Source organism: Oryctolagus cuniculus, chromosome 11, assembly GCF_051225735.1.
Source record: "Oryctolagus cuniculus isolate XC-2025 breed Fujian yellow rabbit chromosome 11, ASM5122573v1, whole genome shotgun sequence".
NCBI classification, from domain to species: domain Eukaryota; kingdom Metazoa; phylum Chordata; class Mammalia; order Lagomorpha; family Leporidae; genus Oryctolagus; species Oryctolagus cuniculus.
The window spans coordinates 83,881,946-83,908,285 of record NC_142877.1 but is presented as its reverse complement, the minus strand read 5'-3'; the positions used below and the strand labels follow the sequence as shown (position 1 = coordinate 83,908,285).

Genomic DNA, 26,340 nt, shown 5'->3' with positions numbered 1-26,340 from the left:
AGCACTCTGATATGGGATGCAGACATCCCAAGAGACGTTTTAACTGCTACATTAAACAAGCCTTCCCTCAAGGAGTTATTTTTACTGTAAGGTAGAATGCAGAAACCATGTATTCTTAACTCCTCCCCACCACACACACAGACACACACTTGCCATGCTATATGTCTGGAGTTCATCAAGAGCTCCACAATTAGCATAAATCTCCATGCACAGGAGCCCAAAAGTTCCTGAGTTTATATTGTCACACAAAGACTACTTACCTCTCTGCATCACAGAATCCAAATGTGGCAGTTAAGGTCAATGTCCAAATGTCCAAATGTCCATGGATGATTCATTAAGTCTGTATCCAAAAGGAAGAAACTTGTGGTTAATGAAAAAAAAAAAAAAAAGAAAATATACCACAGACTGATCAGTTCTGTTATTAGTAGCAAGGTCCTGGATAAAGGAAATTAACATCACACCAGAATTCAATGGGACCACTATGCTTAGTGAAATAAGCCAGACACAAAAAGACAAGTATCATACAATCATATGTTTACTCTGGCTTGTGGTAGCTACTATGTAGAATACAAAAAACAACCCATACTGTGTATGAGTGAAATTGACATCTTGAAATTTGATTATTGTCTTACTCCTAGGGAACACTGGTCTTTACACTTTTTTCTTTTCAAAGATTTATTTATTTGTTTGAAAATCAGAGTTACACAGAAAGAAGAGAGACACATAGAGAGAGAGCAAGAGCAAGAACGAGAGCGAGAGAGAGGTCTTCCATCCGCTGGTTCACTCCCCAGTTGGCTGCAACGGTTGGAGCTGTGCTGATCCGAAGCCAGGAGCCAGGAGCTTCCTCCAGGTCTCTCATGTGGGTTCAGATGCCCAAGGCTTTGGGCCATCTTCCACTGCTTTCCCAGGCCATAGCAGAGAGCTAGATCGGAAGTAGAGCAGTGAGGTCTTGAACTGGCGCCCATATGGGATGCTGGCGCTTCAGGCCAGGGCGTTAACCCACTGGGCCACAGTGCTGGCCCCTCTTTACACTTTCTACTTGTTGAACTCCTTATTTAGTGGATGATTAAGCCTGTGATTATAAAGTAATTTGAAAGTATGTTTTGCAAAAGTTGAAAGAAAACAATAGAAGAAAGGCAGGAGGGAGGAGGGTGGAAAGTAGCCTTATGTGCTTAAAATTATGTATATGAAATACCTGAAAACTGTTTTCTTTATGTAAATTTTTTAAAAACACACAGAACAGTCCCATGGCTACAAGGATTCCTCATACAACCTTATAAACCACATCCACTTCTCTTTCATAAAATTATTTTATAGAATGCCTTGGGGTTGGCACTGTGGTGCAGCGGGTAAAGCCCCTGCCTGCAGTGCCAGTATCCCATATGGCACCGGTTTGAGTCCCGGCTGCTCCACTTCTGATCCAGCTCTCTGCTATGGCATGGAAAAGCAGTAGAAGATGGCCCAAGTCCTTGGGCCCCTGTACCCGCCTGGGAGACCTGAAGAAGCTCCTGGCTCCTGGCTTTGGATCGGCCCAGTGGACCAGCTCCAGCCATTGCAGCCACCTAGGGAGTGAACTAGTGGATGGAAGACCTCTGCGCCCCCAGCTCTGCGTCTCTGTAGCTTTGCCTTTCAAGTAAATAAATAAATCTTAAAAAGAAACAAAAAAGAAAGGCTTAACATTTTACATTTCCATCATCAGTATATGAGGTCTAGTTGCTTTCTAACCTTGTCAGAATTTGGTATTGCAATTGGTTTTTTTTTTTGCTTCTGCCACTTTTACAGATATGTAGAGATACCACATGTGGTTTCACTTTGTATTTCCATAAATGCTACTGATGTAATAACTTTTCATGTGCTTACGGGCCATCTTTGTGCTCTTCTCACTAATAGGTTTCTTCATGTCTTTTGCACATTTTCTGATTAGTTTTATTGCTGTTAAGTTTTGAGAATTCTTTGTATATTGTACCTATTAGTTCTTTGTTGGATATGTGGTTAAGGAATACTTTCTCTCAGTGTATGTCTCACCTTTTCTTCCTCTTCACAGGCCTTTGGCAGTGCAAATTCCTTCATTTTGATGGAGTATATTTTATCAGTTTCTCCTTATATGGATAGTGCATTTGATATCAAGTCTAATAATTCATTGCTTGGTCTTAGAACCTGAGGATGTTTCTCCTGCATCTTTAATAGAAATGTCATAGGTTTATGTCTTATGTGTAAGTCTATGATCTTTTCTGAGTTAATAAAGATGTGGGACTTAAAAAAAAAGAATTTTTGGGATTGACATAGGCAAGGAAGTTGTTAGCAAGGAGGAACTGAGGTCACCACTCCCTCCTTTCAGCCCTGCTTGTGTTGCAACCCTGCCTGCACTGTTCAACCCTCCTGTCCTTTCCATGCCATGGAAAACTGTAGCTTTTGCAATTTTCCCTCTTGAAATGAACCCTGGTAAAAAAAAAATAACCAATGCCAGCTGTGTCCCAATGATGATCTGTGGCTCATTACATGGTGATTTTAATAAAATGACCATACCTGACATACCCACTCTCATGCACCTGTTGCCATGACACCTCCAGGTTTTCTAAACACAGTCAAGGAAAGGGGTCGTACTCAAGCCCTGTTCCAAGCTATGACCCTTTTAAATATTCAATTAAGTCCTGTCCCAGATTCCATCCCCTACTGGCTCCAGCTCACGTGGCCCCAGACCCGTTCTCTCTTGAGCATGCCTACACTCCTTCCTGACTGTGTACTTTTGCTTCACATGGAAATAAATCTTGCTTTGTTTCTGACCTTTATCTTCATCTCATCCTTGAATTCTTTCTTGCATCAGAGATAAGAACCTGGCCCAAGCTACTCCATGATGGGGTTAGAGGGAAATATAATATAATATAATATAATATAATATAATATAAGGTCAGCAGAGGTTGAACAAGGGGCAAATAGCTTTATGCCGAACAATCTTGATTCCTCAATTATGTTTAAATACATAGCAAGCTAATTTTTTAATAGAATAAGTCCAATCATTCTATTTTTGATCATTTGAATCAAAGAACTCCTTACTATTATTTTAAAGTTAAAGCAGAAAAGGGATTTCCGTTGGAAATTGTAGTTAAGGTTCTTAGTGCAGATCCAATAAATAACAACTCTTATGGACTACTGAAGTAATAAAACACTGCCTATGGAAGTGCTCTGCCATCACAGTCATTCCTTTAAAATGTTCCTTCTATAAGCAAGCAAGTGAAGAAGAATCAAAACAAACCATCAACAACAATTTAAAAACTAAGGATTCTTAATGAGAATTACAATAATCAACCCACAGGAGATAATGTGCATGAAAGTTCCTTTATATTCTTTCCTAGATAGCAATTTACAAATAAATGCATTTTCTGGCCAGAAGCCGTCCAGGAGCTTCTTCTCCTCTCGGCATGTTTGCCTATCCTCTTTACTGTGCTGCAGAGCACAAAACTTCCTGTTTTTACAATATAAGCTCATAGTCCACATCTGGAATGCTAACATCTAGAATAAAACACCCTACACTATCAAATCAAACACAATCACAAACTGGGAATCTGAATTATAACTTATATGCAGGTCTTTCAAAGGGAAAAGTCTTAAGAGGATAACACTTGGTGTTTCTAGTCTTTTAACTTTAATAATTATAATTTCTGGCAATGACATCTCATCACGGTTTTAATTTGCTTTTTTCTGATGAGTAATTCTGAATATACTTTCATGGTTTTTGGCTACCTGAGTGTCCTCTTTTTTTGTGATACTTTTATATTTTTGCCAATTTCAAAACTAAGATCTGACATTTTCTTATTTGTTGATTTTCTTAATCTTAATTTTATTGTCTGATTATCTACTGGATAGGATGTATACAACCTGGAGATGCACTCTCTAATGTACAGACCTGAAGCAATTATCTTAATCTAGTCAATGGCTCTGTATTCTCATAATATTGTCCTTTCTGAAATATATATTCTCAGTTTCATAAAAACCAGTATATTAATCTTTTTTCTTATGGTTTTCTTTTGTAACTAATTCAGAGATTGCTATATAACTCAAGCAAGCAAAGATCTTCTTCTCCTGTATTTTATCACAGAAGCTTTATTATTTTACCCTTTACATATAGATCGATCATCCACCTCATTAATTTTTTAAAAGACTTGTTTATTTAAAAGGCAGAGTTACAGAGACAGAAGGAAATACAGAGAGGAATCTTTCATCTGCTGGTTGACTCTCCAAATAGCCACACAGCTGGGGTTGGGCCAGGCTGCAGTGAGGAGCCAGGAACTCCATCCATCTCTATGTAGTGTATGGCGGGGGTCCAAGTACTTGAGCTATCACCCACTGCTTTCACCAGACTCCCGGTGTCTGTGTGGTGACTCCGCGCCTCTTGCCCCCACCATGCTTCTCCTCTCAGAACGAATCCACAGCAACAATCCTCTGCTTCCCAGGTACATTATAAAGAGGCTGGATTGGAAATGAAGCAGCTGGGACTCCAACCAGCGTTCTGATAAGGGATACCAGTGTCTCAAGCTGTGGTTTTATCCACTATACTGCAGTGGCCCTTCAAATTAGTTTTTGCATGTCAAGATTAATGCTATAATTTGTGAATATCCAATTCACCCTGCACGATTTATTAAAAAGATCATCCTTGCCACAACAAATTACAGGGAGTTCTTATCACAAAACACATGAACACCCCTATGTGGGCCCCTCTTGGGATGTGATTCCCTATTCTGTACCTCTATCCTCGAAGTGATACCACACACTCACAATTACTGTGGCTTTACAACATGTCTTCATACCTGGTAGTATAAATCATCCAGATTTATTCTGCTTGAAGATTCCCTTGACATACAAATCCTTTGCATTTTCTTATAATTCCTAATTTCCATTTTTTATGAAAAAAAATTGCTGGAATTTTGATTTGGATTATGTTTAATCTCTATCTCAATTTGGGTGGGGTTTTAGACCTACAAACAGTGTTTTAATTTTCTGTTACTATGTAACAAAGTACTGCAAAATTAGGATATTAGAACAACACTCCTTTATTATCTTACAGTTCCATAGTCAGAAATCGGGGCCTGGTTTATCTGATTCTCTTCCCAGGACTCACACATCTGCAATCGAACTGTTAGCAGGGTCTAGGTTCTCAGTGGAGGCTCAGGGTCCTGTTCCCAGTATGTTTTCTTCAAGATGAGGAGGAAAGAGAATCTCTGATTTCCTTCTTTCTGTCAAATTCTCTTTAAAGGGCTTAGCTGATTAGCCAGGCCTGCTAATCCTTAGCTTAAACTAATAAGAGGTCTGCATTATTATTATCTGCAAATCTCATCACCTTTGCCATATAATGTGACCAATCATGAGAGGGAGTGACAGCCACCACCTACACCAAAGTCTACTGGATAAAAACAAACTTAAAAGTTCTGATCACTGTCAAGAACAGATTATGGAAGGGTGTGAATCACTAGGGCTCACTGCAAATTCTACAAGTGCTAAGTCTTCCAGTGTAGGAACATGGTATTCTTCCGATGCCATTTAAACTTTTCCTTGTACATTTTATAATTTGCTTTATAAAAATGCAGCTCATCTGTTAGATTTATTCCTTGGAATTTGATGTTCTTGTGTGCTGCTGTAATGATATTTTAGTAATTTTTAATTCAGGTTTTTAACATTAAAGATACAATTTATATTTGTAGATTAATTTTCAATCTAAAAACTTTGCCAAATTTATTTCCAGGAGTTTATATGTTACTGTTAATAGATTTTTATGGACCCAATCATGTCATCTGTTTTGCTTATCCCCTAGTCTTTATCATTTTCTTGCTTTTTTGAACTACACAGAATCCATTAAATATGTTCAGAAATGGTAACAGTGGCTTCCTTGTCTTCTCAACCTATGAGGAAACTCCTAAGAAAAATTTCAGAATCTTCCTTTTATTGCTAACGTGTCAAAAGTTATTTTTTAACTATTAATGAATTCTTATTGTTCAATGTAATTATATCAATAAATTTTCTAATATTTAGCCAACTCTCCTTATCTGAAATAAATTCCTCTATGTCATGATAACATATCATGGATTTTATGCATTACTTTGAGTTACTAATGTATTGTAGACGGTTTGCTTTCATGTGATGGCAGACACTGAATTGCAATTTTTCTTTCTTCTGTTGTCCTTGTCAGGTTTTAGTATCAGATTTATTTTGGTTTGATAAAATTCACTGGGAAGTGCTCCTTTTTTTATATTCCCTGGAAGTTTTTTTTTTCCCTACTATTACTTCTTCCTTACATATTTAGGAGAATTCACTAATAATGGCTAGGGCTTGGGGCTGGCGCCACGGCTTACTTGGTTAATCCTCCGCCTGTGGTGCCAGGTTCTAGTCCCAGTTGCTCCTCTTCGAGTCCTGCTCTCTGCTGCAGCCTGGGAGGGCAGTGGAGGATAGCCAAGTGCTTGGGCCCTGCACCCACATGGGAGACTGGGAGGAAGCACCTGGCTCCTGGCTTCAGATCAGCGCAGCGCCGGCCGTGGCGGCCATTTGGGGAGTGAACCAATGGAAGGAAAACCTTTCTGTCTGTCTCTATGTCTATAACTCTATCTGTCAAATAGATATAAAAAAAAAAGTGCTAGGGCTTGCTTTTCATGCATATATTACTTATTTATTTTTAAAACAGCTTTCTGTCAATATTTAACATATATAAATTGATGAGTCTGTCCAAACAAAATCATCCCCTTCAATTTCAAAGACAAATTCATCAATTCTTAAAATCTCTCTGTGTTCTCTGTGTTTGCGTGTTTCTCTTTTGTAGTAAGAATACTTAACATGAGATCTACTCCCTTATCACTGACACTGTTGGGCTCCAGAATCAGTTTCTTCATCATGGTTCATACGACTGTTTGGACACCATCCTTCTCATTTTGGTAGCCTGTATTTCTTAAAGAATTTTTTACTGTCATGCATCCTATCTTCAGTCAGTATTAGTTGTAATCTATAATTTCTTTCCACTTCACTTAATCTAATCTAAATAGTAATTAACTGTTGAAAGATTAGCGACCTGTGGAGAGTTTCCACCACTACCCTCACCCTGGGCCCCCAACCATCAACGAGAAAGTTAATTTTTGTTATAGAATCTTCTGAAGCTGACAAAGATGTGTTTGCCAGCTTTTTGCAGCTTTTTCATAAGCAATCATCCATAACGAACAATCAAATATTTAAGGAATTTTTTTATACTTTGTGTTTTTAAAACTTCTTCTAAAACATTGTATCTAGAAATTTTGCTACTGAATTCTCAGTAGTTGAAATAAGAATTGGTAAAACATTTGAACAAACTAAAACTCAAGTTACTTCACCCACGGCAATATGATCACCAATTTACCATCTCAACATTTCCTCAGTAAGTCATTAATGTGGCATGAAATGGATATGTTTCAGGCTAAAAATAAAGATGATTTTTTTTCATAACTTCATAATGTGAAAATATCCTAATACAGAGTAAGAAATTCAAGGAAGAACCTGTATTTTTTTGTCTTGTACCTAAAAATTGAAGGGGCCAACACTGTTTTCTGATTATTTCATCCTTTATATGAATAAAGTTTAATAATTCTAATTCTGAAGACATTTTAATGTATGGGTATTTTTTTAAGAATTATTTTTATTTATTTGAAAGACAGAATTACAGAGAGGGTAGAGCCAGAGAGAGAGGTCTTCCATTCCACTGGTTCACTCCCCAAATGATCGCAACAGCCAGCGCTGAGTTGATCCGCAGCCAGGAGCCAGAAGCCTCTTCTGGCTCTCCCACATGGCTGCAGGGGCCCAAGCACTTGGGCCATCCTCTACTGCTTTCCCAGAACATAGCAGAGAGCTGGATCGGAAGAGGAGCAGCCAGGACTCAAACCGGTGCCCATATGGGATGCTGGCACTGCAGGCTGGGGCTTTAACCCGCTGCACCACAGCGCCGGCCCCTAATGTATGGGTATTAAGAAGTTAGCAATTGTATCTGAAATTCAGATGAATATAAAATTTGTTACAATGTATTTAAAATATTTAAATAAAATTAATGTACAGTTAAAGGTTTAAAATATATTAGAACAACTGCACTAGCTGGTGAAATGGCAGTACTAAACTAGACATTAGGCCACCCAGTATCCTGTTACTGGGGCAAGTCATTCTAGGAGTTTAGCTTCAGGGATCAACACTGTGGTGCAGCGAGTTCAGCCACCTCTGCAGCACCGGCATCCCATATTGGTGCCGGATTGAGTCCTGGCTGCTCTGTTTCCGATCCAGTTCCCTGCTAATGTGCCTGGAAAGGCAGTGATGGATGGCCCAAGTGGTTGGGACCTTGTGCCCAGGTGGTAGACCCAGAGGAAGATCCTGGCTCCTGCTTTTGGCTTAGCTGCACCCAGTTGGGGAATAAACCAGAGCATCGATGATATGTCTTTCTTTCTTTCCCTCCATCCCCCACCCCTGTAACTTTAACATTCAATTAAATAGTAAATAAACATAAAAAAGAGTTTAGCTTTATTACTTTATTTGCAAAATGAGATGAGATCAGACTAAATGAGCTTCAAGATTTATTCAGTTCTTGACTTTATATGACTATCAAATGTACACACTTTTGACAGTATTTATGAAGATAAATGTTTATACCATTTGCAAAATAGGAAAAAATGAAGGGGCCAACATTGTGACCCAGCCACCACTCCCATATTAGTTTGAGTATCAGTTTGCATCCTGGCTGGTTGCTTACTATCCAGCACCTGCTAATACAATCTAAGGAGCAGTGAATGATGGTCCAGTAATTGGATTCTGTCATCCACCTTGGCTCTTGTGGGCATTTGGGGAATGAACCAGCAGAAGAAAGTGCTCTCTCTCTCTCTTCTTTTTAAGTAGAGTAAAATCAATAAATACATACTTACAAGTTTAAAAAAACAACCAGGAAAATTTACAATTATATGAAATGGTCAATAAACAGTTGTACATTTTAATGATTGCTGACATAATGAAAGTTTTCATGAGGAGGAACAGAATTATTTTTAAATTATTTTTAATGGAAATACGAATATAGTGGGAAATTTTATTATCATATGGTCAGTGTGGAAAATAAGGCTTATAGATGCCTATTAATTTGGCAGGACAACAGTGATATAAACAATAATAGATACATGGTAGGTGCTTTGTACAAAGAATGGTTTAGAAAATAATCCAGAACATTTTAACAGTAATTATAAAATACCAGTTCTTTACTGGTTCTTTCAATTAAAACGCACGACACAGGTTCCCTGTTCCCCCAGTTGACACTGAGCCTCAAGAGCTCATCCCAGCAAGATGATGGATTCTTCCTGTAGGGGGCTTTGACTCAAGGACTCTCCATCAATCTGAGCAAAATGATTTTGGAATTGTGCTTTGCTGCAGTTTGAAGCTGTTTCAACCTAATCCTCCTTCCTTCCCTCTCTTCTACATGTATCTGACCTGAATTTTTGTGGTCTGAAGTCTCTTCATTTTGTCCTACCCCCTTCCTCAGTAAATCTCTCAACACATTCTATTTCACTATCTACTTCTCAGCAACTACTACCTGTTTACAACGTACCAGGCTCTTTCATGAACTGATTAATTTCAGCCACACAAGAGCCATGGAGCACAAGTTAGAAGGTAAAGGCATAAAGAGACTAGATAGCTAATTGAAAGTCATTTCATTGGTAAGTACAGAGCTAATATCCAATCCATGGTTTGTCTGATACCAAGTCTGTGTTCTTAAATATTACACTACATGGTTTTATAGTGCATTGTAGCATTTTTTTTTTTTAGTTTTTTACTAAAATATTCTAAAGCAACTGTTTTCATTATTAGAAGTATGGTGGTTTTGAAACACATCATTCACTCCCTGCTGCCTCCAGGCACATTACTTTATTAATTGGCTTAATGGTTGAGTAGGTCAACAACATACAAATTAGAGGAAATAGTTTGCAATTATATGATTTCCACACAGAACCCACAAATCATTCCATCAGAAAATCATTTTTTTTCATACTTGTGTAGACCCTGATAAATATTTTTATAAGCTCTGTCACATTAGGTGTTTTAAAAAATCAGTTTCAAATATTCTTGAATATTTGTATAACATTTTTAGATTTGACAACCTAATATTTGTACATATAACTTTTACACATTACTTAAAATCTTGGATAGTGTTTGCTGAATGATACATTCAAGTTAAAAAAAAAAAACCTGCTGATATCTCAACCTGAAGAATTATCTTAATGGTTTTAATTTGAAGAAGGTATGATCAAATTAATAAGATTCCCAAGTTCTTTTTCTATAGATTGTATTTATTAATATTTCCCAGTAATTTTTGTTGTTGCTGCTGTTCAAATATCAGTTTCAGCTAATAGGCAGCTTGCTTCTTGTGGGAACATGCAGAGTTCTCTCTTTCTCATCTCCTCTCTTCTTCTAAGCACTAGTCTTTTTGCTGTACATAAATACATACACAGATCATTCCAAAGGGAATTTAAGTCTATAATTTTTGAGAGGGAGAGACAGAAAGATTGAATATTTAGCAATTTGGGCTTTTAATACTTCATATATATGTTTATATTTATATACAATATACTTCATATCTTTATTAATGCTTACAATTGTACTAAAATCTTTATTGATTTGAAATTGGCCTTAAAAGCACTATACTTTTTGCATCTAATTGTGGGGAGCAATCCGGACTAGACTAAGTTACTCGAATTAAGACTTATTCTATGCATCTGCTCTCCCACAATATGGCGCTGGGAGAGAAGTAAACAGCTTCTACCCAGCTGCCTCTCACCAACTTGACAAGCTGCAGGAGCTGCTCCTGATTGGAGGAGAGCGGCGTGCTCGGCGTGTGGGCAGTCGAGTTGGGATTGGCGGAGGAGGACTATAAAGGAGGAGAGAGACGGCATGCACCAGGAACATCTATGGGGAACATCTAAGGGAACCCGTGCAGCCCCCGAGAAAGCCGGCCGGCGGTGTGCCACTCCCCTGCGGAAGTGGGGAATGTGGCCAGGGGGAACTGCCCTTCCACGGAGGTGGAAGGGATAGTAGCCAACCCGGGAAGAACCAGCAGCAAACCCGGGGAGGGCCGAGCAGACGAAAGAACAGCGCAGGGTCCTGTGTCATTCCTCCACGAAGAGGGGGAGCGACATAATGGTGCCGTGACTCGGATATGAAGCCTAGGCAGGGCTTAGTGTCGTTCCTCCATGAAGAGGGGGAGCGACACTAATCAACCAAAAAGGAATGTTTTTACCAAGAACAAAGGAAAGTGCTTTACTTTACATCACTGTGCAAACTGATGGAAAAAAGAGACAAATAAAAATAGTCCACTTGATTTTGTTATTTGATCCACTGGTGGTTTTGCTCAGTTTGGAGGAGTTTCAGAGGGTGCCACGAATTATTGAAGGAGTCAGTGAGGAATCAAATGGAGGGTAAGCATGCTCAGATAAGGACAGTTTTCCCCAAGTGTGAACTGAACGTTCTCACATGTGTTACATCTTCATAAGCATCACCAGTCCTCCACACTCCACGTACAAAATGTCCACTTGGAAGCTCAGCAGAAGGCTGCACTTCTTGTGCATTTTGATGCTTTTATTTCCTGCCTGGACTGGTTCCTATTGATGCACAAATTCATATGACAAAATGCTTCTTTCTCCCTATTGCCAAATATTCCTTCAATGCTTCTTTCTCCATCTCAGTCAACATCACCCACTATTTGAACTTGTAAATTATTTGCTTTCTGAAGCCAATGTATGAATTTTTGTGCCAAATCTAAGGATGTGGATCTGTAGGAATTTAATAAGAAGATACAAATACATGATAATTTTCTCTGTTGGTATCTCCTTAGTGGTCTGATGGAGAAAAAAAAAAAAGCTCTGTTTAAAGATATTATAAATCTGAAATTTCATTACTTAAGTATTCACTCCTTTGGGTCCTCAGTATTAAAATCTTCATATCCAGGTCAGCTCCAAGATGGCGGACTAGGGAGGGAGCTCACTGATAGTCCAGGAAAAGATAGTTTAATAAAAGTGGAGATAGTGTAGTCACAGGGAAGAGTTAGGGAAAAAACTCCAGAGTAAACTCTTCCAGAATTAGAGGGACACGGTGGATCCACGTGGAGGACACGGGTGCCCACGGCTTGGGAGCCCAGCTGCCAAGAGTCTTCTCTGCCCCACCAGTGCTGGAAAGAGAGGTGAGGTGAAACCACAGTAGCCCAAGACACTGGCAGAAAAGCAAGGGAAAAAGGCTTGATGCCCCACGGGGAAAAGTACAGCAGCCGAACTAGAGGAGAGAAAAAAATAAAAGGGATGATACAGACATGATTCTCTCTCTCCACACACCTTAGAAAGGCCTGTGAAACAATAGAGCAGGAACCATTTCGGACATACGTAACAGCTCGGAGCTGCACCCGCCTTCAGCCAAGCAGAAAACCTGACTCTGGTGGAGAGTGATAACAGGAGACTAAGACCTAGTGAATGTTTGGAGCTTGTGAACAGGGACTGTGGAAAAAAAAAAAAAAAAAACTGAAGGTGTGTGGGAGAACTCATAGTGTGGCTGAGACGTGAGCAGTCTCAGTGGGAGATGCCACAAGCTCGGGTGGCCTTGGCTACCTGGTGAGAGACATTGCAGGAGAATCTGAGCTTACACTGAGGACTGCAAAGATCCTTTGTGTGGTCCTTGGAACAGAGCAGATGAATATTATACCCACTGAAGCTAGCGCTCAGGCACTGATTGCCATTGAGAAGAGCTCAGCTGAGCAGAATTACTTCCCTTCTGAATAAAAATAAAAGAGAGAGAGAGAGAAAGAGAGAAGATTTACCATGCCACACCTGGGTATGTCACCTTTGACATACCCTAAAACCTGAAGAACTGAACAGAGCTCTCTGGCCACACCCACCACAAGCCTCTAGAGATTCATCAAAAGCAGACAGTCCACTTAATCTAGAGTCCTAGTGTAACAGTGGAAAAAATAAAGAAGAAACCAAAGAATATCTCCACAATGCCAAACAACAAACACAAAAACTGAGGAAACATGAACAAGGAAGACATCATGATGCTCCCAAATGAACATGAAACTCCAATACAAGATTATGAAGATAATGAGATAGAAGAAATGCAAGATACGGATTTCAAAAAATTTATGATAAGAACATTTAGAAGTTATCAAAAACAAATGCATGAACTACAGAAATCCATGCAGGACAGGACAGAAATCTCTCTTGTAAAAATGAAATCTTAAGGAGGAATCAAAACGAAATGAGGAAGTTAGTAGAACATGAAATTGAGATATTGAAGAGAAATGAAAATGAAGTGAAGAATTCAATAGAACAAATAAAAAACACATTTGAGAGCCTTAAAAACAGAATCAGTGAGGCAGAAGAGAGAGTATCAGACTTAGAAAGATCGAGCACAGGAAAGTATACAGTCAAACCAAAGGAAAGAAGAGGAAATTAGAAATCTAAAAAATATTGTTGGGAATCTACAGGATACTATTTAAAAAACCAAAATTTGGGTTCTAGGAGTTCCTGAAGGCATGGAGAGAGAGAAAGGGTTAGAAGGCCTTTTTAGTGAGATACTAGCAGAAAACTTTCTGGTTTGGAGAAGGAAAGAGACATCCAAGTACAGGAAGCACATAGAACCCCCAATAAACATGACCAAAAGAGATTCTCACCACGACACATTGTAATCAAAATAACCACAATGAAACATAAAGAAAAGATTCTAAAATGTGCAAGTGAGAAATGTCAGATTACTCTTAGAGGATCTCCATTTAGACTCACAGTAGACTTCTCATCAGAAACCCTACAGGCTAGGAGGGAATGGCAAGATATAGCCCAAGTACTAAGAGAAAAAAACTGCCAGCCCAGAATATTATATCCTGCAAAGCTCTCATTTGTGAATGAAGGTGAAATAAAGACCTTTCATAGCAAACAGAAATTGAAAGAATTTGTAACCACTCATCCAGTCCTGTAAAAGATACTTAAAGATGTGTTACACACAGAAACACAGAAACATGGCCATCAATACAAAAGAAGGTAAAGGAAGAAAATCTGCCAGTAAAAAAAATCACAGGAAGTTCAAAGCATATATTAGAAATATCTTTGGAAAAATGGCAGGTCAAAGTCACTACTTATCAATAGTCACATTGAATATTAATGGCCTCAATTCTCCAATTAAAAGACACAGACTTGCTGAATAGATTAAAAAACAAAGCCCACCTATTTTCTGCTTACAAGAAACACATCTTTCCAACAAAGATGCATGCAGACTGAAAGTGAAAGGTTGGAAAAAGATATTCCATGCCAACAGAAACCAAAAAAGAGCTGGCATAGCCATCTTAATATCAGACAAAATAAACTTTAACACAAAAACTGTTAACAGACAAAAAGGGGCTCTATATAACGAGTAAGGGATCAATACATCAGGAAGATGTAACTACTATAAACATATATGCACCTAATGACAGGGCACTGGGTTATTTAAAAGATATGTTAAGGGACTTAAAGGGAGACTTAGACTCCAATACAATAGTATTGGATGACTTCAATACTCCATTTTCAGCAATAGATCAACCAGACAGAAGATCAACAAGGAAAACAGCAGATTTAATCAACACTATAGACCAAATGGATCTAACAGTTATCTACAGAACTTATCATCCTACACTTAAAGAATATACATTCTCAGCAGTACATAGAACCTTCTCTAAGACTGACCACATGGTAGGCCATAAAACAAGTCTCGGAAAATTTAAAAGAATTGGAATCATACCATGCATCATGTGGAATGATGCTGGAAATTAGCAACTCGGAATCCCTAGAGCATATGCAAACACATGGAGACTGAACAACATGCTCCTGAATGAACACTGGGTCACAGGATAAATCAAAAACTTTCTGGAAGTAAATGAGGATAACAGCACAACATACCAAAACCTATGGGATATAGCAAAAGCAATGTTAAGAGGAAAGTTTATAGCAATAGGTGCCTACATCAAGAAATTGGAAAGGCACCAAATAAATGAGCTATCAATGCATCTCAAGGATCTAGAAAAACTGCAGCAAACCAGACCAAAAACTAGTAGGAGAAGAGAAATAATTAAAATTACAGAATAAGTCAACAGAATTGAATCCAAAAAAATTACAAATTGTCAGCAAAACAAAGAGCTGGTTTTTTGAAAAAACAAAACAAAATTGACACGCCATTGGCCCAACTAACTGAAAAAAAAAGGAGAGAAAAGACCCAAATCAATAAAATCAGAGATGAAAAAGGAAACCTAACAACAGACACCACAGAAATAAAGAGTCATCTGAAATTACTACAAAGAGTTGTATGCCAGCAAACACAGAAATCCATCAAAAGTGGATATATTCCTGGACACATACAACCTACCTAAATTGAACCATGAAGATGCAGAAAACCTAAACAAACCCATAACTGAGTCAGAAACTGAATCAGTAATAAAGTCCCTCCCAACAAAGAAAAGACCAGGACTGGATGGATTCACTGCTGAATTCTACCAGACATTTAAAGAAGAACTAACTCCAATTCTGCTCAAACTATTCAGAACAATCGAAAAAGAGGGAATCCTCCCAAACTCTTTCTATGAAGCCAGCATCATCTTAATTAATAAACCTGGAAAAAATGCAGCAGAGAAAGCAAATTGGGTATAGAAGGAACATGCCTCAATACAATCGAAGCAATTTACAAAAAACCCATGGCCAGCATCTTATTGAATGGGGGAAAGTTGGAAGCATTTCCACTGAGATCTGGTACTAGACAGGGATGTCCACTCTCACCATTTCTATTCAATATAGTACTGGAAGTTTTAGCCAGAGCCATTAGGCAAGAAAAAGAAATTAAAGGGATACAAATTGGGAAGGAAGAAGTCAAACATAACTCTTTGCAGATGATATGATTCTTTATTTAGGGGACCCAAAGAACTATACTAAGAGACTATTGGAACTCATAGAAGAGTTTCTCCCAAGAGCAATTTATAGATTCAATGTGATACCAATCAAAATACCAAAGACATTCTTCTCAGATCTGGAAAAAGTGATGCTGAAATTCACATGGAGGCACAGGAGACCTTGAATAGCCAAAGCAATCTTCTACAACAAAAACAAAGGTGGAGGCATCACAATACCATATTTCAGGACATACTACAGGGCAGTTATAATCAAAACAGCATGGTACTGGTACAGAAACAGATGGATAGACCAATGGAACAGAATAGAAAGACCAGAAATCAATCCAAACATCTACAGCCAACTTATATTTGATCAAGGATCTAAAACCAATTCCTGGAGCAAGGACAGTCTATTCAACAAATGGTGCTGGGAAAACTGGATTTCCACAAGCAGAAGCATGAAGCAAGACCCCTACCTAACACCTTACACAAAAATTCACTCAACATGGATTAAAGATCTAAATCTATGACCTGACACCATCAAATTATTAGAGAACATTGGAGAAACCCAGCAAGATATTGGCACAGGCAAAGACTACTTGGAAAAGACACCGAGGCACACTCAGTGAAAGCCAAAATTAACAATTGGGATTATATCAAATTGAGAAGTTTCTGTACTGCAAAAGAAAAAGGAAAGTGAAGAGGCAACAAACACAATGGGAAAAATTATTTGCAAACTATGCAACAGATAAAGGATTAATAACCAGAATCTATAAAGAAATCAAGAAACTCCACAATATCAAAACAAACAACCCACTTAAGAGATAGGTCAAGGACCTCAATAGACATTTTTCAAAAGAGGAAATCCAAATGGCCAACAGACACATGAAAAAAATGTTCATGATCACTAGCAATCAGGGAAATGCAAATCAAAACCACAATGAGGTTTTACCTCACACCAGTTAGAATGGCTCACATTCAGAAATCAACCAACAATAGATGCTGGCGAGGATGTGGGGAAAAGGAGACACTCACCCTCTGTTGGTGGGAATGCAAACTGGTAAAGCCACAATGGAAGTCAGTCTGGAGATTCCTCAGAAACCTGAATATAACCCTACCATACAACCCAGCCATCCCATCCCTGGAATTTACCCAAAAGAAATTATATTGGCAAATTAAAGAGCTGTCTGCACCTCAATGTTTATTGCAGCTCAATTAACAATAGCTAAGACATGGAATCAACCTAAATGCCCATCAACAGAACACTGGATAAAGAAATTATGGGATATGTACTCTATAGAATACTATAGAGCAGTAAAAATAATGAAATTTGGTCATTTGCAACAAAATGGAGGAATCTGGAAAACATCATGCTGAGTGAATTAAGCAAGTCCGAAAGGGATAAATATCATATGTTCTCCCTGATTGGTGACAACTAACTGAGCACCTAAAGGAAACTTGTTGAAGTGAAATGGACACTATAAGAAACAATGTCTTTATCAGACATTGTCCTGACTGTCAAGGAACAACTTCCTATTTTTTTTTCCTTTTAGTATTTTTTTGTTCTACCTAATACCATTGGTTGAACTTTTCAATTAACACACAATTATTCTTAGTCATTTAAATGTAACTGAAAAGTGATCCCTGTTAAATATAAGAGTGAGAATAAGAAAGGGAGGAGATGTACAGTTTGGCACATGCTCACTTGGACTTACCCCTAATGGTAGAGTTAGAAATGTGCCAGGGGATTCCAATTCAATCCCATCAAGGTGGCATGTACCAATGCCATCTTACTTGTTAAAGTGATCAGTTTAAGTTCATAATTGATCAAAAAGATAAGATTAAGTGTCAAAGGGATTACATAAATAAGACCAGTGTCTGCAAATAATAATTGATAGAATTAAAAAGGAGAGAATGATCCTACATAGGAAGCAGAATACACAGCAGACTCATAGAACGGCAGATGTCCTAAACAGCACTCTGGTCTCAGAATCAGCTCCTAAGGCATTCAGATCTGGCTAAGAAACCCATGAGATTTTTGCAGGCATGGAAAGCCAAGACAGTGTGGCAAAAAAAAAAAAAAAAAAAAAAACACCACAAAACCTAAATGAAAGATTTCTGTGAGTGATATCCCAGTGGAGAGAATGGGCCATGAAAGAAGGAGGTAACTTTCTCTGAAGGGAGGAGGGAACTTCCACTTTGAATATGGCCTTGTCTAAACAAGATCAGAGTTGGTGAACTCAAGAGGCTTCCATAGCCTTGGCAGCTCATGACAAGAGCCTCAGGTGTTACTGACGTCATAAATAAGAGTGTCTGTTGTTAAATCAACAACAGGAGTCACTGTGCACCTGCTCCCCATGTCGGACCTCGGTCCTTTATGTGTTTTACTATGTGAATTAATGGTAAAACTACTACTCAAACAGTACTCTATACTTTGTGTGTCTTTGTGGGAGCAGTCTGTTGAAATCTTTATTAATATATACTAAGTTGATCTTCTGTATATAAAGATAATTGAAAATGAATCTTGATGAAGAATGGGATGGGAGAGGGAGTGGGAGATTGGATGGTTGTGCGTGGGAGGGAGGTTATGGGAGGAAAATCTGCTATAATTCAAAAGTTGTAAATTTATATTTATTAAAGTTGAAAAAAAAGAATACCAAATTTGAAAACCAGATGAATGTCCATTAATAGTGGAATGCATTTTAATGTCAATTTTTTTTAACTTTTATTTAATGAATATAAATTTCCAATGGATTACAATGGCTTCCCCCCCATAACGTCCCTCCCACCCGCAACCCTCCCCTTTCCCACTCCCTCTCCCTCTCCCCTTCCATTCTCATCAAGATTCATTTTCGATTCTCTTTATATACAGAAGATCAGTTTAGCATACATTAAGTAAAGATTTCAACATTGTTTATAGTCATACAATGAAATTCTATTGTTCAGTTTAAAATGAATTAAAAGTATACATAGAAGTATAGATTTCAGAAACAGTGTATTGAATAAATGTTTCAAAATGATGTGTACATTATGATATATAAAATTTTACAATACCCAAAACAATTCAATATAATGCATAAGGACGTATCTGAATGTAGAAGGGTATAATCACCTATATCGAGTACCTGTGGAGTGGAATGATTAATAAGATGTGCAGAGGGCTTTAACTTCATCTGTAATCATTTTATTCTTTAGAAAAAAGAATGATCTGAAATCAACATGAAAACATTCATTAAGCCTAAGTGGTAAAATCATAGAAGTCTGATTTTTTTTTAAAATCTACATATCACTCATTGGTTACAGTCATAGCTTAAACTGCACTTTGATGTCCCATAGAAAAGAATTGAGGATCAAGGCCAGAAGCCATAGGGAGAAAGAACAACAGCCTTGGTTGAAAAGATGTCAGGACAGTGCAAGAAGGAACCCTAAATCAAACTTTTGGGTTGTGGCAAGATATCTTCCTAGAGACTGTTGACAGATTTGCCTATAACTGATTCTGTGCAAATATATTTTTTGTAAGTGGAATTAGCTGAAAGCTATTTCAATCAGAGGAAAAGAAGATACTTTTAATTCTTTCTTGAGTTACTCAAGAGCAAATAGTTACATCTCCTTTTCATTATTTTTGCCAAGGTTTTTAGTTAAACATTTCTCTTTTTTTGCCAGTTTTTAATACAGCGTTATTTAAGACATACCATTTTCCACTTAGATACAGGGCTTACAAAGTGCAAAGTTATTTAGTTTCCCTGTGCACATGTTATATATTCAAGTATTGAATTTACTATAGCAGTGGAACTTTAAAACTGCCATAGAATTTGCTACAAATTTGGGTCCTTCCATCTTTTACTGTGTGGAACAACACCACATCTACATGGGGTTGGCTTAACAACCTCTTTAATGGCGGGCCCTGAGGAAGCACCACCATATGGAGGAGCTCCCCCAGCAGGGAAGTCTCCAGGCTTTCCCCGGGCATGCCTTCTGCACTCTGTTATAGCTTGGTGACACTTATACATACAAAAATTTTTTTTCCCTGTAAATACAGAAGTATGTACAGAATGAAGGTAAACTACAGATAACAAAATAAATAGCCTAACTTCTAGAAAATATAATCTTTGTGTTTTTTATTAAGCCAGTGTTACAGTAGTTTCAGAGCAGTTTGTGAATCTAAACTTGGTATCAATAAACTTCAGAGCTGATAATAAAAATCTAATCTAAATTTCATTTTCCAATTGGTGAACAAAAGTCTCTTAAATCCCAATTCAGAGATGACCATACCATGAATTTTCCAGGCTCTTTGATTTTTTTTTTCCAAAGTGATCAGTAACGAGCAGATTTATTTTTAATTATTTCAGGACTAGGATTAAAATCTGTAAGGTAGATTGGATGAAGACGGCAGAGTAGGGAGGGAGCTTACTGCTCTAGCCTAAGAGAAGATAGTTTAAAACAAGTGGAGAGAGTGCAGTCTCAGGGAATAGTCAGGGAGAAAAGGGCAGAGGAAATTCCATGCAGATTAGAAGGATGCATCAGACTTACGTGGGGGTGTGCACCCCAGCAGCCGAGAGCCTCCACACCAGCTTTGGAGAGTGGTGATCCAGACTATAGCAGCCCAAGCCACTGGCAATAAAGCTGCAGGAAAAGCCTGGAGGGAATCCAGCTGGGAGCCCTGTGGGGGATAGTGTACCTGCCAAAGTAGAGGAGAAAAAAGGAGGGGGGCACATTTTGCTCTCCCTGATCACCCTGCAATTGCTTCCTATAACAAGATGATAGAGACCAGGCACCATTTTGGACATACATAACAGGTGCACCAGTTCTGGTCCACACCCAGGAACCAGTAGAGCATAGAATTCTGAGTTTGGTGGGGAGAACTGACAGGTGTCTGGGTACTCGTGACTGTGTCTGTGTGAGGCCTGTGTGTCAGGACTGTGAAAACACTGAGGCTGTGTGCAAAGGCTCAGGTTTGGCTGGGACTTTGGGCAGTCACTGTGGGAGGCTCCACATGCTGAGGCTCCTTGGTTCCCTGGTGAGGGACACTGCTGGGGAATCTTCTTACTCTAAGGACTGAACAGATCCCTGTGTGGTCCTTGTGGAAGTACAGATGGATAATATACACACTGGGGCAAGCACCCAAGCACTGCTCTCCTTTGAGGAGAGTAAATGAGCTGATTCTATGCCAACAGAACAGAAAAACCTCCTCTCTTAATAAAAAAACAAAAACAAAAACAAAAACAAAAAAAAAACCAGATTTATCATGTCCAACCTGGGTGTCACCTCAACACCCCCTTCACCCTAAAGAACTGAACAGAGCTCTCTGGCCACATCCACCACACACCTCTAGGTATTCCCTGAAAGCAGACACTCCACTAATTCACACAAAGTCCAAAGATAAAAGCTGCCATAGCAAAAAACACAAAGAAACCAAGGAGTATCTCCACAAATGCCAAATAATAAATACACCAATTCAAGAAACAATAAGGAACACAATAAGACACCCCAAAAGAATACAACACTTCAATACTTTGTTGTAAAGATAAAGAGTTTGAAGAAGTGCCAGAAATGGATTTCAAAAAATTGATCTAGGATTACTTAGAAGTAGTGAGAAGCAAATGTATGAGGTAATGAAATCTGTACATGACATGAAAGAAATTCTCCCTTGAATTGAGATCTTAAAGAGGAAGCAAAATGTAATCTTGGAAATGAAGAATTCAATAGAACGAATAACAAATATGGTGGAAAGCATTTACAACAGAATCAGTGAAGCAAAAGAAACAATTTAGAAGATAAGAAGAAATAAGAAAATTAAAAACACTTGTGGGAATCTATAGGAAACAATCAAACAATCCAACATATAGGTTTTAGGAGTTCCTGAAGGCATGGAAAGAGAGAAAGGATTGGAGGGCCATTTAAGGGAAATAATAATAGAAAACCTCCCTAATTTGGAGAAAGAAAGGGATATCCAAGTATAGGAAGCACATAGAAGTCCTAGTAGACATGAGCAGAAAAGATCTACAGCAAGACACATTGTAATCAAACTCTCCACAGTAAAACATAAAGAAAAGATTCTAAAATGTGCATGAGAGAAACGCCAGATTACTTTCAGAGGATCTCCAATTAGATTCACAGCAGACTTCTCATCAGAAACTCTACATACTAGGAGGGAAGGGTGAGATATATTCAAAGTCTTAAGAGAAAAAAAACGGTCAACCCAGAATACTATACCCTGCAAAGCTCTCGTTTATGAATGAAGGTGAAATGAAGATCTTCCATAACAAATGGAAATTCAAAGAACTTGTCACCACCCATCCAGCCCTAAAAAAGATGCTTAAGGATGTGCTGCACACAGAAACACACAAACATGGTCATCACTGTGAAAGAAGGTAAAGGATAAAAATCTCTCAGTAAAAGTACAAAGGAAATTCAAAGTAAAAAATAGGAATATTTATGGAAAAGTGGCAGAGAAAAGTACTTACCAATAATTACTTTGAATGTAAATGGCCTCAACTCTCCACTTAAAAGACCCAGATTGGCTGAATGGATTAAAATATAAAACCCATCTACTTGCTGCCAACAAGAAAATCATCTCACCAACAAAGATGCATGTAGAATGAAAGTGAAAAGATGGAAAAAGATATTCCACGCTAAGAGAAACAAAAAAAAAGAGCTCATGTAGCCATCCAAATATCAGACAAAATAGACTTTAACACAAAAACTTTTAAAAGAAGGGCACTATGTAATGATTAAGATATCAATTCAATAAGAAGACATAACTATTATAAATATATATGCACCTAATTACAAGGCACCTGGCTATTTAAAAGAAATGTTAAAGGATATAAAGGGAAGCATAGACTCTAATACAATAGCACTGGGGGACTTCAGTACCCCATTTTCAGCAATGGACAGATCAGCCAGACAGAAAATCAGCAAGGAAACAGCATAGATATTCAACACTATAGACCAAATGAACCTAACAGATATCTACAGAACTTTCCATCCTACAGTTGTGGAATTCACATTCTACTCACCAGTGCATGAAACTTTCTCTAGGATCGACTATAAAGCAAGTGTCAGTAAATTCAAAAATTAAAATCATACCATGTTCCTTCTCAGATCACAATGAAATGAAGATGGAAATCAGCAACTCAGGAATCTATTGAACATATAAAAACACATGGAGACTGAAAAACATGCTCCTAAATGAACAGTGGGTCACTGAAGAGATCAAAAGAGAAATAAAAAAATTTCTGAAAGCAAATGATGATGACAATACAACACATCAAAACTTCTGGGATATAGCAAAAGCAGTATTAACAGGAAAGTTTATAGCAATTGCTGCCTACATCAAGAAATTAGAGAGGCATCTAATAAATGAGCTATCAATGCATCTCAAGGATCTAGAAAAACAGCAGCAAACAAAACAAAAAACTAGTAGGTGAAAAGAAATAATTAAAATAAGAAAAGAAGCACACAAAATTGAAACCAGAAAAACAATACAAAAGATCAGCAAAACAAAGAGCTGTTTTTTTGAAAAAATAAACAAAATTGATACACCATTGGCCCATCTAATCAAAAAAAGGAGAAGACCAAATTAATAAATTAGAGATGAAAAGTGAAATGTAACAACAGAAACCACAGAAATAATAGTAATTATCAGAAATTACTATAAAGAGCTATATGCCAATAAACTGGGACACCAAGAAGAAATGGATAGATTCTTAAAAACATACAACCTACATAAATTGAGCCATGAAGACACAGAAAACTTAAACAGACCCATAATCAAGATGGAAATTGAATCAATAATAAAGACTCTCCCTACAAAGAAAGCCCAGGACTGGATGACTTCACTGCTGAACTCTACCAGACATTTAAAGAAGAACTAACTCCAATACTTCACTATTCAAAACAACTGAAAGGGTGCAAATCCTCCCAAATTCTTTCCATGAAGCCAGCTCACCTTAATTCCTAAACCTGAAAAAGATACAACTGAGAAAGAGAATTCTAGACCAATTTCCCTGAAGAATGTAGACACAAGAATCCTCAATAAAATTCTAGCCAATTGAATACAATAACACATCAGAAAGATCATTCACCTGGACCAAATGTGATTTATCTCTGGTATGCAGGGATGGGTCAATATTTGCAAATCAATCAATGTGATACATCACATTAACAAAGTGAAGAACAAAAGCCATATGATTATCTCAATTGATGTACAGAAAGCATTTGATAAAATACAACACACTTTCATGCTGAAAACTCTAAGCAAAATGAGTATAGAAGGAACGTTCCTCAATACAATTAAGGCAATTTATGTCAAACATATGGCCAGCATCATCATGAATGGGAAAAAGTTGTAAGCATTCTCATTGAGATCCGGAACAAGACAAGGATGTCCACTGTCCCCATTTCTATTCAATATGGTCCTGGAAGTTTTACCCAAAGCCATTAAGCAAGAAAAAGAAATCAAAGGGATACAAATTGGGAAGGAGGAAGTCAAACTATCCCTATTTACAAATGACATGATTCTATATATAGGAGATCCAAAAGACTACACTAAGAGACTACTGGATCTCAAAGAAGAAGCTGGTAAAGTCACTGGATACAAAATCAATACACAAAAATGAATAGCCTTTGTATATACATACAATGTCATGGCTGAGAAGGAACTTCTAATATCAATCACATTTACAATAGCTACAAAATAAATCAAACACCATGCAATAAATCTAACCAAGGATGTCAAAGATCTCTATGATGATAATTACAAAACATTAAAGAAAGAAATAGAGCAAGATACCCCCCCCAAAAAAAAAAAAACACCAGCAAAATCTTCCATGTTCATGGATTGGAAGAATAAATATCATCAAAATGTCCATACTACTGGAAGCAATTTAGAGTCAATGAATTACCAACCCAAATACCAAGAACATTCTTCTCAGTTATAGAAAAATGATGCTGAAATTCAAATGGAGGCCGGTCCTGCAGCTCAATAGGCTAATCTTCCACATGTGGTGCTGGCACCCTGGGTTCTAGTCCCGGTCAGGGCGCCAGATTCTGTCCCAGTTGCCCCTCTTCCAGGCCAGCTCTCTGCTATGGCCCGGGGAGTGCAGTGGAAGATGGCCCAAGTCCTTGGGCCCTGTACCCGCATGGGAAACTAGGAGAAACACCTGGCTCCTGGCTTCGGATCAGCGTGATGCACTGGCCATTGCACGCTGGCCGCGGCCACCATTGGAGGGTGAACCAATAGCAAAAAGGAAGACCTTCCTCTCTGTCTCTCTCTCTCTCTCACTATCCACTCTGCCTGTCAAAAAAAAAAAAAGAAAATAAAGAAATTCAAATAGAAACACAGGAGACCCCAAATAGCTAAAGCAATCTTATACAATAAAAACAAAATCAGAGGCATCACAATACCAGATTTTAAGATATACTACAGGATAGTTAAAATAAAAACAGCATGGTACTGATACAAAGACCTACGGAAGAGAATAGAAATGCCAGAAATCAATACAAGCATTTACAACCAACTTATATTTGACAAAGCAGCTAAAATCAATCCCTGGAACAAGGACAGTCTCTTCAACAAATGGTGCTGGGAAAACTGGATTTCCACATGTAGAAGTATGAAGATCCCTATCTTACACATTACAAAAACCCACTTAAAATGGGTTAAAGACCTAAACCTATGACCTGATACCATCAAATTATTAGAGAACATTGGGGACACCCTGTAAGACATTGGCATAGGCAAATATTTCTTGGGAAAGACACCAGAGACACAAACAATCAAAGCCAAAATGCACAAATGGGATTACATCAAATTGAGAAGCTTCTGTACTGCAAAAGAGACACTCAGTAAAGTCAAGAAGCAACCAACAGAATGGGAGAAATTATTTTCAAACTATGCAACTTATAAAGGATTTATAACCAGAATATATAAAGAGGTTAAGAAACTCCACAACAGAAATACAAATAACCCAATTAAGAAATGGGCAGAGGACTTAAACAGACATTTTTCAAAAGAAGAAATCCAAATGGCCAATAGACACATGAAAAAATGCTCAGGATCACTAGCCATCAGGGAAATGCAAATCAAACCAAAATTGAGGTTTCACCTCATCCCAGTTAGAATGATTTTCATAAATAAATCAACAAACATCAAATTCTGGTGTGGATATGGGGAAAAAGGTACCCGAATCCACTGTTGATAGGAATGTAAACTGGTAAAGACACTATGGGAGACAGTATGCAGTTACCTCAGAAATCTGAATATAGATCTATCATATGACCCAGCCATCTCACTCCTGGGGATTTACCCAAGAGAAGTGAAAGCAGCATATGAAAGAGTTATCTGCACCTCCATGTTTATTGCTATTCAATTCACAATAGCTAAGACATGGAATCAATTCAAATGCTCATTA

The 26,340-nt window shown here is 37.9% G+C and overlaps 1 protein-coding gene across 5 annotated transcripts in view; it reads right to left on the bottom strand.

Moving 5' to 3' along the window:
• Positions 1 to 26,340, bottom strand: part of ACSS3 (acyl-CoA synthetase short chain family member 3) — a 371,082-nt gene that overhangs the window by 260,373 nt on the left and 84,369 nt on the right. For all 5 annotated transcript variants that reach the window (XM_089307518.1, XM_008256845.5, XM_089307519.1 and 2 more), the window contains exon 2: positions 261 to 340. The gene's annotated coding sequence lies outside the window, so the exon portion shown is untranslated. The remainder of the gene's footprint in view (positions 1 to 260; positions 341 to 26,340) is intronic.